At 39.9% G+C, this 16,919-nt stretch overlaps 1 pseudogene; it reads right to left on the bottom strand.

Moving 5' to 3' along the window:
* Positions 1-852: 852 nt before the first annotated feature.
* LOC149201328 (universal stress protein PHOS32-like) lies at positions 853-1,543 on the bottom strand (annotated as a pseudogene).
* Positions 1,544-16,919: the final 15,376 nt, after the last annotated feature.

The following is a 16,919-nucleotide window of genomic DNA, read 5'->3' as shown; positions in this document are numbered from 1 at the left end:
AGGCATCTGCCTTTCCTTCCACCCTTAGATCCGAACTTCCCAATGAAGTGATCTTAAGATGGACCATCATAATCTTCCGCTGCGCCATTCTGATAACATTCTCTACTTTGACTTCACCCTAGGTGAATTATGAGGAACCCATTGATCCTTTTGTCTTGTCCCAACTGTCTTCGGTGATTGCTCTTTCACTCTTGCTTGGGCATTGTCTTCACCTCAGCTCTGATACCATGTTAAGTTTTGGGTATGTTCTATGCTAGAGCAATTTATTTGAATTTTCACAGTTAGCAATCACATCAGCATTAAGATAAACTGCAGATAGAACATAAATATAAATCACAGAAGACAATCCAAGGCAAGAGGACACAAGATATGGCGCGAGCTAGGGACAAACCCCACAATGTGTGGGGAAACCCTTTGATCAAATCTTCTTTTATCTTCAAAGTTCAGCAGAGAAGGAGAGAGAGAGAGAGTACATTTACAACAGAAGTCAATACTTTGACTTATCTAGATCTAACATAGATCATTTCATATCATGATGAAATCAGTTGAAGACATTCTGCTTCAACTGATTCTCAAGGTGACTCCTTCACCTATCATCGTGCTGCATCTCGTCCATTTGCTACACCTTACTGTGTAGCACCATCATGCTGCCCATGATCATCATGCTGCTCATGCTCTCATACATCACTGTGCTGCCCATGATCATCATGCTGCTCATGCTCTCATACATCACTGTGCTGCCCATGATCTTCATCAGCTAATAACACAAATAAGCTTTGGCCAAAATATAAAAACTAGTTTGGCTGTGGCGGAGATACCAAAATATATAAAAAATACAAACAACGATGAACATTGCAGGAATACAGTGCTGTCATCACATACTGACCATATCTGTCCCAACCTTACAAATTACAATTCGTAAATCAAAAGGGCATAGGTAATGTTCAAATCCCAGTGCCTTACGGACATAACAAACCAAAAGGTTTCTTTTTTTTCATTTATGCCTATATGAAACACTGATTCTCTTCATGGTTTGAATCCAGGTTCCTCTACAACAGTCACGGGGCAGTTTGCGCTACTTATAACATAATTACTCACACTTCCGAGGAAAACCCTTTTCAGCTGCCCAAGGCCTCTGTTGTCCATCACCAAACTATCAAGCTTAAGGTCCTCAACTGCCTCGCATAACTTCTCCCTCGCATCACCCCAATAAACTTTGGCTATTACTTCTAGCTCCTTTTTCCTTGACGCAGTGTCCAGCAAAACCAGAGTCTCAGCATCCGGAGCTTAGACATATTGGCTACTCTGAACTCAGATAAAGGAATCAAAGGTGATCCGGACTGCTCCCACAGTTGACTTTGTCCGCTCTTCGGCGGTTTGTTTTGATTGACATGAATAACCACGACTCGATCTCCCTTGTCTGCCAGATTATCCAGAGCCCATTTGAGGGAAAATTTGCTTGAGGCTGAGTAGTCCACTGCAACTCCAATATTTCGATCGCCAGGCATCTTGCGTTGCGTTGAGATCCGGTTGTTATGAGTTTCCCCTTTATTTCATTACGCTGGCTTCATAGCTGCGTATATATTATGACAACATATGTGCTGTGCGTACATAACTGCGTATGCGTATCAGGTGACAGCGTATAGTTTCCATAACTGAGCGTATCGACGTCCAAGTTGTGTGTATAGTTTCCTTAATTTCGTATGCGTATCATGACAACGTATAGTGCTGTGCATACATAATGTCTTCTCCTTTACAGCGTTTAGGGTTGTGGCTGAAGTTTAGGGATGCGTGAACCTTCACACTGTGTATTGGCTTGGCAGCTACAGGTCTCCTTTCAACTGCGGCGAATTCTTCTATGCTTGATGACTGCGGGTCTTCTTCCTCCATTGACTATGTGAACAAGTCTGCGTTTAAGCTGCTACAGGCAGTGTATGAAGGCTTCTTGTACAGCATAACAATGCCTCCCTTGACTGCATTCAGATCTCTGCGGCTAGGGCAATGTACAACAACTAGGGCATCACTTGAAGACTAGCGTATCACTCATGGTGTCTCTCTCCTTCACCAAAAACCCAGACGTGGAGAGGAGGAGACTACACATGAAGAGGTGTCTAAAAGACTTCACATCCTCTCTTATTTATACTAAAAGTGTAAGGTTGAATAGACATGACGTTTTGGCTTCTAGAGCCTACATAAGAGCTGGTCGGCTTGATAATAATTACATAAAAAAAATAAATTCATATCTCCATAAATACTTATCGGAATAGGATGATCTTTGGATCAATCCTACACCTCTCGACGAGAGGGATCCAATAAAATTATCAGCTGCCATAAATAAGCTGACCCACATGGAGTTTTGCCCTAGTTGCCAATTTAACATACTCTGCATGCAATTCCTTAGTCAAACCACACTTATCCACCAAGCCACGACTAACATATCTATAATTAGATCCAGGGTAAATCAAAATAGAAATAACTTGATCACAAACCTTACCGTCCATCTCAATGATAGATGCCTGATGTTCTGCCTGCCTATTGTCCACTGTTGCATAGATACATGGAATACTCTAACCAACATCCTCAGCAGTCTGCACCTCATGTGCATTGTATGTCTTAGGCCTACCACCCTGATGTTATGAACAATCTCTCCTAAGGTTCTCCTCACCACATGTCCAACAATCTAATCGACCAGTGCCCTCACCTCTATGTTGTTTTTGTTGTTGTTCTGATCCATGTCCCTATCTAGCTACATTAAATATCTTTTGCAGTTCCACATTTTATTTCGCATCTATATTATGAGGCCTTGTTCTCTTAGGCTGTCATTTACCTCTACCTTTGTCTTTTCCCTTCCATCCATGCTAAGGTTCATTCTTACGCCTTAATTGCTCATCGAAATGCTTCAATTTCCCAATGACTTCCTCAAGTGACCAAGGCTTATCATACTTAATCCTATCTATAAATACTAAAGGAAAACCACTAACAAATCTTTGAACTTTAGCCTTCTTATCAGTAAGATGTGGTACATGCCTCAATAGCTCTAGAAACTTAGTCATGTACTCTTCATATGTCATTGATCCCATCTTTATCTCATTGAATTCTTTAACCTTACTATCATAGTACTTCTCTAACAAGCATTTATTCCTGAAAAACCTTTTGAACTCCTGCCAACTCAATTCATTTGTCCTAATGTCCCTGACCCTCTTTACATCTTCCCACTAGATGTTTGATTTACCTTTCAAGCTAAAGATAGTTATTCTAGCCTTCATGTTATCTGTGTACTCATGCAAATCAAATAATTTGTTCATCCCAAGTATCCAAGTCTCTGCCTCTTCCAGCTTCTTCATGTCTCCATCAAAAGTAGGTGGTTTCGCTTTCCTGAATTCATCCGGAAATTATCCCCTATCATTTCTCCTATAAGGATGATAATGATCACAATCATGATGTTTATTAGAACTAGAACTAGAATAGTACCTGTACTCATTACCCCTCCTATCCAGAGTGTCCAATAACCTGCCATCTCTCACTGTGTCAAATCTATCCGACTTGTGTCTACTAGGAGACCTACTACCATATGCCCCATTAGTTCTGTCCTCCTGTCCATTGCTGATCCGAAGTGGCCCTTGTCACTACAAGTCTGACAAAATCTGGAGAAGTATTGCATTAACCTCTACTTGCTTCTCTTGTGCCTATATGATTCGGTCATTATTTGCCTTACAACTCCTTATCTCTTCCTTTAAGCTTCTCACTGTAACTGCCAAATCGGAATATACTCCTCTTCGGATTCATAGGGAAAGCCTTTGTAGTGTTACACAACATTTTGTCACTGTCCTTGTACTCCCCATTCCTTGATCCTAGAGGACCTCTACAGTGAACCCCACATGGTTTTCCTTCATGAAGAAACTCCCATTGTGTCCCTCTTCATGAGCATATCATCTCCCTTTTGCCCCATTTCCCCTCATACTTCTGCTTTGCTCAGTTTACAAGACCAACGCTAATGGCCTTTGTATTCCCCACGCCGATGTGTAGAGATTAGCACTACTCATCACGCCAACTGGAGAGAATGAGTTGTGTTTCAATCGCATTGGTCCTATTATGGAAAGTTTTTTAAATTAGAGCCGAAGCTTCCAGCTCTAGAAGCTTCGTAATGGAAGTCTAGTAAATGGTTTGGCCGAATGGGGTCGAGGATGACAGTTTGGGCTCCTTTCCCCCATAATGATGGAACTACCTCAAGGGATAAGTCCTTCTCCCATGAGAAGAGGATCCATCTCCCATCCATATTTCCTATATAAACCTCCCTTCTTCCCAAGCACAAACTAGTTACAGAGTTTTGGTTGAGTGTTGATGCTATTTTGGTTTGGAGTAGACAAGTAAGCTATTACTAGTTGTAGCTATATAGTTGTGTGAGGGAGAAGTGTGTTTTGGTTTGGAGTGAGGCCTAAAGGGAATAGATTTAAAACTATTGTTTTTTGAAGCCATCTTGGAATGCTAGCAGAAGTGTGTGGGAACCTGGTCCTGTCAGAGGAAGACTGCAACGTCAAGACGAATGGTTGTAATCTTTCTTTGATATTAATATATGCAACTATCGATTGATTTCCTACATGTTTTATAATATTACATATTCATGGCTTAATGTTTCTTGATTTATTAAGTAGGTTGAATTGCAATTTGTTTATTAATATGTTTGTTGTCTGTTGTTCTTTACTTGTTTCAGGAGCTTGACAAAGGAAGCGAGAGATAGTTGGAGCGAGCAAGCGAGGACATCATCAAACAAGATAAGCGACCAATTGATTGATTCTAACCTAAGGAAATCTTCCATAGAATGTATCTTTTGTGGCTAGACCCATTATCGGGCTAGAGGAATTCGTTCGTGTCTGCACTTATAATTTTACTTCACCATAAATTAGTGACTCCAATGGGGATCCCAATCCTTTTGTTTGTCTTGGATTTCATGATTTCGTGAGAACTTTTCTAGTTCCACGTTTTCCCTTTAGTTTTGTTTCTTTTCTCCTGCTTATTGGTTTGAGTCTAAAATTCATAGTAGTAGATCTGGTCCCTGTTTCAATTTTTTTTTTCTTAGCTACCTCAATCAGCGTGCTTAATCTGCTAATAGTCGCACCAACCAGTGCGAGTTACTGAGAAACAGTCGCACCGACCAGCCTCTGGCGCTTGTTTCCAGTTAGGCAGTCGTGCCGATTCTTGTAAGTGAAGATTAGGTCTTGACCCCAATCTTGGCCAGTGTGTTCTTCTCTTGTAGTTTTGACCCCGTAAGCCCTTTTGACCATTTCCTCCTTGACTAGAGAGCTTCATTTAGCTTGGTTTGTGTGCTTGCTTGGTTTAGCCCACCCTCTGATGTGTTAAGTTTGGCCCTATGTGAAGTTCTTTTTTATTTTTTCTTCGAATCCCTTGATCGACGCTAGTTGTCAGTTAGGCAGTCACACTAATCAGGTCATCGACGCTAGTTGTAGTACTGGTCAGTCGTGTCAGCCATGCCAATCGACACTACTTTTAGCCCAAAAGTCACTCCAGTCTTAGGGGTAAGAAAAATCAGAATTTCTCTCGTTCTAGTACCAGTGTGTGTTGACCCTCAGACTCTCTTCTTCCTCCCAGAAGTGACTAGGATGCTTTATTTTCAATTGAATGAGTGAAACAGTCTCATTTGTTCTCTTATTTCGAGTGTCTCTTTTCTCTTCCAAGCATAGATTACATTGCTTGGCTTTTCAATTGAAGCATTTATGTGTTTATTTTGTATGATTTAGGGAAGAGGTTGTTTTTAGTTTCATTTATAATGCTTTGGATTTGATTGATGCTTGTTTGTTCGGAATTGTGAAAATTTTCATTTAAAGTGCTTTATGTGAAAGATTCATTTTTCATTTTATGAAAAGAAGAACATCATTCTAGTTTACTTAAGTGAAAATATTGCATTAGTAGCATCATTAAGAAGCTAGAATTGCATCATCATAAGCATTGGAAATGAAATGAAACTTCTTTTATTGTTAAGGGAAGATTAAGTGCATTTAGGATATGAATAAGTGAAACCTTTCATTCTTTGATTGTTGCATTGATTGTGTGCTCTCTATCCCTTAATTAGTGTTCACTTTCATCGAAGACAAAGATCTCTTTTCTCATATAGATGCATGTAAGAGTTTTGTTAGATGACAATGGTAGGGCCTTGTAATTAAAACCTAATTCAAGATCAACTGTTAAAATGTATTGAATTAACCTAAGGAAGCATTGAAACTTAATGCTCACATTTAGTGTTCTAGGCTAGTGACATGTTCCAACATCTTTAAACCTAGTGGTTTTCGTTCATTCCGACATTAGACAATGCTAGTACAGACTTGTGCTCCCCGTACCTTCATGTATATAAAGGGAGACCCCACTAGGTCTGCAGTCCTTTATACGTTGGAAGTCGAGTCTACCACCTTGTAAATGTGATACACCGAACACAACATTCAGGGAGATTTCCTACCCATACTTTTCGGTTCGTGGGGAGGTATTCTGCAGTTCATGGTTACCTAGTAATCCTTTTGCTTAGATTATCTAGAGCAGTCATTTTGGTCTTTTTGACTCGTCAGATTTAAAATATCATCAAGCACTTGTAATTTCGATCTCGTTAATTCCGAAAGCGACTACAGTCACCTTTCATCCTTTTATCTTCCTTAGTAATTCTTTAGGCTTGATTCCAATGGAAACATTTCTAGAGTCCACCAGTCAAGGATTCCCCTCAGATGGGAATCCTGGTCCTTTTCCTTCTTTTGGAAATTCTGGTGCTCCTTATATGGAAATGTTGTCCCTCCCTAGGTTAACCATTGGTTTACTGGTCTAGTTATTTTCGACCTTGGTGGTCCCAAGCAACTCAACTCCTGTCCAAACGTCTCCTTCATTCGAATCACATCACAATGATTCTAAGGTTGACCCCTCACCTTCTTCCCCCATTTATTCACCCTCCTCTTCTACTTCACCTGGTGAAAGTTTCAAATCTAGTAACTAGGAGGCTAAGAAGAAGAAGAAGAAGAAGAAGAAGTCAGATAAGCGAGAGGCCAACCATGAAGCTATTGCTCTAAATGCACTTCCTATCAAAAAACCTTCTGATCCTCCACGGAAGGTCAAATTCCCTTGCAGGCTATGTAAGGGTGACCATCTCCTTCGAGACTGTCCTGGTATTCATAGAGTCTTAGAGGTATGGTCTCAAAATATGGATCGACCATCCCCATCGACCTCTAGAGATCATGTCAACGTTGCACCCTCAGTTAGAAATGGTAAGAAGAAAGGGAAGATTAGATTCCCCTGTAGGTTATGTGAAGGAGAGAATCTTCTTCACCTTTGTCCTCTTATGGATAAAGCTTCCAAAGTTTTGGAAAATCTTGCAACTCCTCAACCCCAACTTCCTGTTGGTTATCAGATGTTTTCTTCTAACCCTCTCCTAGTTGGTAAAGATATTGACTTGGATTCATCTCTTTCCCATCTTGCTCTTCCTGAGTGAGACTCTCTTGTGTCTTTTCCCAACCAACCATTGGTTGAAAAGAGTGTCGACTTAGCTCCGCCTTCAGTTTCTCACTCTGTTATGGAAGAGAGTGGTGATCATACTGCTCATGTTCTTCTCTCCTCCTCAAATTCTCATGAATCAAAGAGTGACCCTCCCATCCTGGTTGTTCAGGAGAGTCCTTCTCCTATTCCTACAAAGCATGGGGTAAATCATGTGATACCCCCACCAAGTAGTTTTGTCGTTTCTTTCGATTGGAGTCACTTGACTGCTTTCCACCTTCCATCTTATGTTCCTTTCCAGATTACAGTACAAGCCTATAATATGGTAGTACTTGGCACTATATTAGATGAAGGTTCATATGTTAGCATCGTGTCTTCTACTACTTGGAAAGCTTTGGGCTCCCCACAGCTTGTGCCTGTAACTCAGAATCTATTGGCTTTTAATAGAGGAACCAATCAACCCTTGGGGATCCTTCCAAAGTTCCCTATTACTTTGGAAGGGAAGATCATCTATATATATGTGATGGTAGTCCAAGGTCCCTTAGATTTCAATCTTATCCTTGGACGTGACTATGTTTATGTCATGGGAGCTCTTGTTTCTTCACTTTTCCATGTGGTTTGTTTTCCGCACAAAGGGAGAATTGTGATTATTGATCAACTGTCATTCATTGGCCACCAGGCGCCTCCTTTGCAACCATCATCCTCTATCAGATCTTGTTTGCAAGCAGTATCATCCCTGCCATAGTTCAATTATGTGGCTACTCGTTCCATATCCACATCTGCTAATGATCACACAGATGGTATAGCACATTATGTACTTTGGGCACTGGAACCCGATCTGTCTATGGTACCAATTGACATGTATTCCTCCTAGAGCGTGGTTCTTCCATTTAGTGAAGACCTCTTTGGAGCCATGTTCTCATATGGTTCATGAAAAAATGTATGAGGATAGTTCTTGGTCTTCTGTCAACCTCGCTAAAAAATGAAACAAGGAGATGAGCATAGTTTCTTCTTGTGTCAATCTCATTAAAAAATGAAACAAGGGTCTCGAGGATAGTTCTTTTACTATGTCGACCTCATTAAAAAATGACATAAATCCCTATTCCAAATCAAGTCTTTGATTAAGATCTCATAAAATCCCAGTCGAGTCTTTCCTGGATCTCGAAAGTGAACCTCCATTCCGTTCACCTAGTTGACTAAAATGAAGCTTGGGGGGCATGTACCTCAATTGAGTCATTATGCTGGGGACATGCACACTTATAGCAAGCATAGTTTTCTGTTTCAAGCTTGTGTAAACATGAAACCGAATCCAAGAAGAGTTCTCCATGGTTCAAGCTTGTGTAAAAATGAACCCATGCCCAATTTACATCTCGTGATTGCCATTTTTATCAGCTAATTTCTGCTATATGAGCCTTGGTTGTTTCATTCCATTTCCACCATCTCTTTGGCCGATTATATGCTTTCACTTGGTTTTTTTTCCTTTCCTGAGGAACCGTAGTGATGAGTGGTTTTATTAGCCAACCTCTTAACCATTACATGTTTTGAGCTGTTCCACCATTTCTGGAACTAGTCGCTACCCTTTATACAACTCGTTCCTCTACGACAAGTCACATTTAAGCTCTTTTCTGACTCGTAAAAAATGAAAAGATTGCAGAGTATTTTTTCCTTTTTGACTCGCAAAATAAAATAAAATGGGGGGTCCATTTTCAACTCTTTTCCGACCCTTTAAAGTGAAAATATGGCCGAGCCCTTGTCACTTTGAACTCATTAATGGGTGTGAAAACATCGTGCACCCAATATAAGATTACCCCTTTTTCGGGTTGGGAGGCACTATTTATGAAAAAGGTATTCCTTGTGAAATGGTCAAGTGGTTCTCTCAAGTATTGTTTGCTACCTTTTCGGGCTCGAGAGACACAAATGTATGAAAAGGGACCATGTGGAGTTTTCTTTTATATGTCTTTTTCAAACTCTATAAACAAGAAAAAGATACATAATTACACCTTTGTCGGACTCATTAAACTATTAAATGACATTGGATTCGTCACCATGACGAACGCGAGCTTCTCCTTCCTAGGGCTCATTAAACTTACTAGGTCGGATTCATTCGAATGATGAACTTACAATGCAAGCATATGCTATCCCCTTCAAGCTTGCGATTAAAAAATAATTGGGGTACTTGCCAAAAATGGTGGGGGAAAATTTGGAAATCTACCAGTCGTGTCGGCAGCTCACTCTTGAACATGACACTCTTTTCTTCATGTCAGGTTGGGACATCCTCCTTTGTATCGTTGACCTTCCTGGGTTTGGGCCGTTCATTTTTGCCTTCCATCTGATCTTTGCCACATCATCATGACCACCGATCCTATGGATCCAAAAGTTGCCAAACTTCCAGTTGTGTCGTCGATATGTTCAAGAGTTGTCTTTGTACAGTTACACTTGCCTCTAATTCTCTGTATCATCCAAAATCATTTTGCATCCTCTCGTCTCGCTTCGATGATGTGGGAATCATTATGACCCTCCTTCGACACAATCGCTTTCCATCGACTTTAGCTCATTATCCGGGAAGTTAACCGAGAGAATCCCTTCTAGTACCTCAGAGCTTTCATGCCCTAATGGAAAGTTCTTCACACTCAATGACAAGTTCACATCATTGGCTTTCGATCAAGTGATTTCACGGGTGTTCGACTTCAGTTCCTCTATTCACATTCCATGAATTGTTTTAATAGTACCTTGAGGGCCATTGTCATTATTGGTGGTTTCTCTCATGCTTGTTAACAGTTTACATAATTGACTAGTAATCAAGCAACTTTCTAGCATGTTTGACGTCAGCACATCTATTCCATGCTAGGATATGTACTTTGATCGGATCGTGTTGGAGCCCAAGACCTTGGACTCAGATCACAAAAGTCCAGGTTGCGAAGTGATGTGACATGGTTATGATGATATGAATGTCTCTTTCAGATGGTTGGCTACAACCAAACCATGATTTATCATATGTGATCCTTCTCAGTATTAGATGGTTGCAACCATACCTTGGTTTCATTATGATCCTCCTTGACGGATGGCTGCGCCCATACCTGGATCCATTTACATGATCATTCTCTGGATGGCTGCGTCCATGCCACGATTCATGTATCATTTGATAGATATCTCAGTTTATGTATATGTATCTATACTTGTTTGCAGGTCTTCCAACTGCAGACTGGTTCCTTGCACTGATTTATAAAGCATTTCATCCCTCATTCCAGCTCAGCCTTCACGCTTTAGGGGGCATTTGTTACAAAACATTTTGTCATTGTCCCTGTACTTCCCATTCTTTGATCCTGGAGGACCTCTACATTGAACCCCACATGCTTTGCCTTCATGAAGAAACTCCCATTGTGTCCCTCTTCATGAGAAGATCATTTCCCTTTTGCACCATTTCCCCTGAAACTTCTGTTTTCCCAGTTTAAAATACCGGCGCTAATGGCCTTTGTCTTCCCTAAACCAACGTGCAAATATTAGCACTAATCCTTGCACCGAATGGAGTGATTGAGCTGTGTTTCAGTTGCACCAGTTTTGTTATGGAAAGTTTTTTAAATTAGAGCCGAAGCTTCAAGCTTTGGAAGCTTCGTAACTGAAGTCTGGTAAATGGATTGGCCGGATGGGGTCGAGGATGATAGTTTTGGATCCTTTCCCCTATAATAATGGAAATACCTCAAGGGATAAGTCCTTCTCCCATGAGAAGAGGACCCATCCCCCATCCATATTTCCTATATAAACCTCCCTTCTTCCCAAGCACAAGTTAGTTGCAGAGTTTTGGTTGAGTGTTGATGCTATTTTGGTTTGGAGTAGACAAGCAAGCTATTACTAGTTGTAGCTATCTAGTTGTGTGAGGGAGAAGTGTGTTTTGGTTTGGAGTGAAGCCTAAAGGGAAGAGCTTTAAAAATATTGTTTTTTGAAGCCATCGTGGAATGTTAGTAGAAGTGTGTGGGAACCTGGTCTTGTCAGAGGAAGACTGCAACGTCAAGACGAATGGTTGTAATCTCTCTTTGATATTAATATATGCAATTATCGATTGATTTCCTACATGTTTTTTAATATTACATATTCATGGCTTAATGTTTCTTGACTTGTTAAGTAGGTTGAATTGCAATTTGTCTATTATTATGTTTGTTGTTTGTTGTTGTTTACTTGTTTCAGGAGCTTGACAAAGGAAGTGAGAGATAGTTGGAGCGAGCAAGCGAGGACATTATCAAACAAGATAAGCGACCAAGAGGTAGGGCCTCTTGATTGATTCTAACCTAAGGAAATCTTCCATAGAATGTATCTGTTGTGGCTAGACCCATTATCAGGCTAGAGGAATTCGTTTGTGTCCGCACTTATAATTTTACTTCATCACAGTGGTCAACCATCTTGCTAGCCATTTTATATTTCTTCCTGGAATACATAATATGTCAGATAAACCAAATCACAATAAATCGACGTACCTTAGTATATCTCAAGGAGGATACCTTGTCTACAAGATCACCAGATCAGCGTGATACATGTATAACATAGTCATAATAGCATATATTCATACACAAATAAGTGTATCAACACATAAATATCACTCTATCTAGGGTCCATTCATCAATGTAAGGCCATATCATCAATGCATGCCATGACATCATGCATGACAAAAACCATTACTCCATTGTACACATTGCCACATGCAAACAACAGTATGCATAAGCAATGCCTAATCAATTACACATACGCATAAACGAATGTAGTCAAGCATTAGCGATCAATTCTTGTAATCAACCTACAAGATTGATACATATAATCAAAATGTTCAAGAATGTAACCTAACATACAAGGATGTACGTAGGTGACATAAAAGCAACATGTAAGTGACATATAATCCATATACAACTAGTCACATACTCATGAAAAATACATTCCACAAAGTCAATATCAAATTCTCCATAACAACCATACTACAACCATAATCAATCATCAAGAAAATGCAACAAGCACATGAAATGCAAGTGTAGGAGACACATATGAAACTGGCATGCATGCATGACCAACACACACTACCCATCTAGTTCGAGAGTTGAACCATGCTCTAATACCACTCTGTAACACCCTCCTCCCACATCTACCCAAGTAACCATGCCAACTGGGGTAAACATGAGACAAGAGGCTACTATGATTAGATTCGACCTCCTATGTTACCTTGAGGAAGTGGAATTGATGGAAACATCACACACAGTCATCCAACATCAGCTTCATAATCCTCAGGAGACATGTCAACCACTCAGACAGCTTGTCCCTAGGTCACACTGATTTTTTGGATCTCTTAGGCTAGAGTCATTCTCATTCTATGGGAAAGGGAGCGACCAGAGACCCAAAGTTGCTCTCACAGGCTTGCTTGCCACCAACCAGAGACCAAAATTTCCAGTTGTGTGCCAACGACCATGGGATTTAAGCCACTTTTTGAAGCCCAGAGCCCAAGTCACTACCTAGATTGGAGTGATAGCTTGAAATCAGTAAAATTACAGGGAGACAATGATGCAAATGAAATAAGTTGAACAAGACTATAACCAAACCCCTACTAGCCATGACATGCATTTTGTCAAACATATCATCAACATGTAACCTACAGGTGTAAACAACATAATTAAGTGTAGGGATCTCATACTTATCTGAGAATCGTTATGAACCATTTTTCTCTCATGTCATTTGTTTCATTATCATCTATTAGGTCATAGACACATTATCCATTCATATACAAGTAAAAACATGATGAGAGCCATACATAGCTGTTCTCATGAAATATACATATAACCAGCATAATAATAACAAAAATACCATAAACATATCAGCCATCAAAATCTAGATATACATATGTACATTTACACATGAAAAACCAAGGGAATGAATTTCTCATTAATGAATGCAATGAACCAACCAGAGATGAGACTACCATGTTCCACCCAACCATAGATTGGCTAAGGCAAGTCTCTCTTCAACCAATCACCCACATGCCATATTCCAAGCATGAATGTGGGACTCATAAAAAACATGAAAAACACCAATCAACATGGATGCCACCAGAGTTCCCTTCCTACACCGTGAGGAATCTGAGTGCCTCCTAGTCTCTCAGGTTTTACTGCAATCCAAGTTTGATCCAGGGATCACTAGGCCCTACACCAAGACATACTGTCTAGGATTTATCGTGCATTCCATCGTGGGACCACTAGGCCCAACAAAGAGAAAATATACCTCTTGGCTTTACCGTATATCACGTCATTCACCGGAAAGGATTCCTAGGCCCACCAAGGCACACAATCTTGCTTTACCGCAACCCATAGTCTGATTTAGGGGTTACTAGGCTAGTGTCTTCATGATCCTCAGTCAAGTTCAGGGACCACTAGACCATGTGTTTGTAAATTCATAGATCTACCCCACTGAGCTTCGAATCAAATCTGACCATCCCACATAAACTGAATGTGAGAGCCCATCTCATCAAAGCTATCAAGAAATGGCAAGGCTAGGCTAAAACTACTATCACACTTGGAGAAACTCATGCCATTATAGAAGAGAATCACATGGAATCCCATGCATGTCAAATCTAACAAGGAAAATACAAATGCAAGTCGATACCTGCAATGAAGCTTGTTGTAGTTTCTTGATCCTGCATTTCCCTGCTTGATCTTTGCTTCCTCTTACCTTCTTTGCCTTTCTTTCTCCAATGCCAAAGTTCTCCAAGAAACTCTAAGTGTCAAAGAGAGAGAGAGGATAATGGAGGACCTCCAATACTGAATTGACAAAAGGTTACCGACTGATATTCAAAACCCTTTTTATGGATGAGGCCTCTATTTTCTTCATTTTCCTCCTCACATGCAACTTGTGACCTTTCACCTCCTTTTTCTCCTAGTTTCCATTATTTCCATAAATAGATGTGCCAAAAATGTCATTTTTCCTTTCCAAAGACTTAGCCATTTCCTTTGCAAATTTCCTTATCCATAAGATGTCTTGCCCAACATTTAACTTGGAATAAGTGTCCCATCAACCATGGTTATTTTTCTTAACTTTTATTACATGGAATTTTCACTAGGATTGTTACAGATGTATCCCTCAACATTACCTGCCATAACATAGACATAGTATAATCACATAATATCAATTCATATCCACATGATACTGACCTCAAATTTTTTAGGGCTACTCTTCCCACTTGAATCCTCATAGCCAGGAACCTCTTCATGCCATTCACCTGCATAAGCAATCATTTCTCCACAAGAATGATCCCTTACAACCTTGTCATAAAATGACATAGATACATAGATACATACAGATATATATAAACATTATCATAAAACAATGATGATCCTGTCAGACAACGACATACATACATACATATATACCTATAAACATTAGCATAATTATGATCAAAACATAATTACCAGATGTCATAAGGTGAAGGTTAAGAGAACTCCCTTTATCCATGCACAACATGCACAACACTAAGAACACTAGTTCCGAACATAGCCAAGGTATTTGATGCCTCAAATCCATTTAATTTACCTTTCCTGTTACCTTTCTCATGATTTTGATGCCATTATCCATTTATCCCAATGGACCCAACCAATTTGATTGACTGACATATTCTTACTTTCTACTACCCTTTACTCATGCACTAGGCTCCATCCAAGTCTTACATTACCTATTCAGTTCCATCCAACTTTCCTCGAGCTCCATTAACTTCCTCCTTCCATACCATTCCAAGACTCTCAAAACATAAAAGGTAAGAACAAGAAAGTAAAAAAGAATAAAACCATGAAAACAAATAGAAATATGACATCACAAACAAAGTCGCAAGGTCATCCACTAGACATAAAAAAAAAACTTCAAATCAAGTGCAAACAAACCATAAAGCACTGAAAGAACAAAACTAGCAACAAAAACCATGACTCAATCCCCATGGGCTCCCAAAGCTCCCAGGGAAAGCTCAACCTAAGCCTTTTTCAAGATTTCATAGCAATCTATTTTTCCACGCAGTCTTTGCATCATACTTCCATAAACACGTAATTCTCAGTGCATAAATAAATATGCAATATACTAGTTACATTACCTTGTTGTGCCAAGTGTTACACAACATTTTGTTACTATCCCTATACTCCCAATTCCTTGATCCTAGAGGACCTCTACAGTGAACCCCACATGTTTTGCCTTCATGAAGAAACTCCCATTGTGTCCTTCTTCATGAGTAGATCAATTCCCTTTTGCACAATTCCCTTGAAACTTCTGTTTTGCCTAGTTTACAAGACCAACGCTAATGGTCTTTGTCTCCACCACGCCGATGTGTAGAGATTAGCACTATCCCTAGCGCTGATCAGAGCGACTGAGTTGTGTTCCAGTCATGTTGGTCCTGTTATGGAAACTTTTTTAAATTAGGAGCTGAAGCTTCCAGCTCTAGAAGCTTTCTAACAGAAGTCTGGAAAATGGTTTGGCCAGATGGGATTAAGGATGCCAGTTTGGGCTCATTTCCCCTATAATGATGGAACTACCTCAAGGGACAAGCCCTTCTCTCATGAGAAGAGGATCCATTTCCCATCCATTCATCCTATATAAACCTCCCTTCTTCCCAAGCACAAGCTAGTGTTGATATTGGTGTGCTAACACTATTTTGGTTTGGAGTAAACAACAAGCTATTACTAGTTGTAGCTATCTAGTTGTGAGAGAGAGAAGTGTGATTTGGTTTGGAGTGAAGCCTAAAGGGAAGAGCCTTAAAATTATTGTTGATTGAGGCCATCATAGAATGCTAACAGAAGTGTGTGGGAACCTAGTCTTGTCAGAGGAGGACTGCAACGTCAAGACAAATGGTTGTAGTCTCTCTTTGATATTAATATATGCAACTATCGATTGATTTCCTACATGATTTATCATCTTACGTATTCATGGATTAATGTTTCATGACTTGTTAAGCAGGTTGAATTACAATTTGTCTATTATCATGTTTGTTGTTTGTTGTTGTTTACTTGTTTCAGGTGCTTGAAGAAGGAAGCGAGAGATAGCTGTAGCGAGCAAGCAAGGACATCATCAAACAGGATAAGCAGACTACAAGGTAGGCCCTATTAATTGGTTCTAACCTAAGGACATCTTCCATAGAATGTATTTGTTTTGGCTAGACCCATTATCGGGCTAGAGGAATTCATTTGTGTCTGCACTTATACTTTTACTTCACAACAAATTGACGACTCCGCTAGGGATCCCAATCCTTTTGTTTGTCTTAGATTTCATGATTTCGTGAGAACTTTTCTAGTTCCACTTTTTACCTTTGGTTCCGTTTCTTTTCTCCTACTTACTCGCTTGAATCTAAAATTCATAATACAAGATCTGGTCCCTGTTTCAATTTTTTATTTTTATTTTTTTCCTTAGCTCCCTCGATTAGTGCGCTTAAT

This window comes from Pinus tabuliformis, chromosome 2_1 (assembly GCF_031772625.1).
Source record: "Pinus tabuliformis cultivar Carrire ecotype Pingquan chromosome 2_1, CPIR1, whole genome shotgun sequence".
Taxonomy (NCBI): Eukaryota; Viridiplantae; Streptophyta; class Pinopsida; order Pinales; family Pinaceae; genus Pinus; species Pinus tabuliformis.
This window is presented reverse-complemented; position numbering and strand designations above follow the sequence as displayed.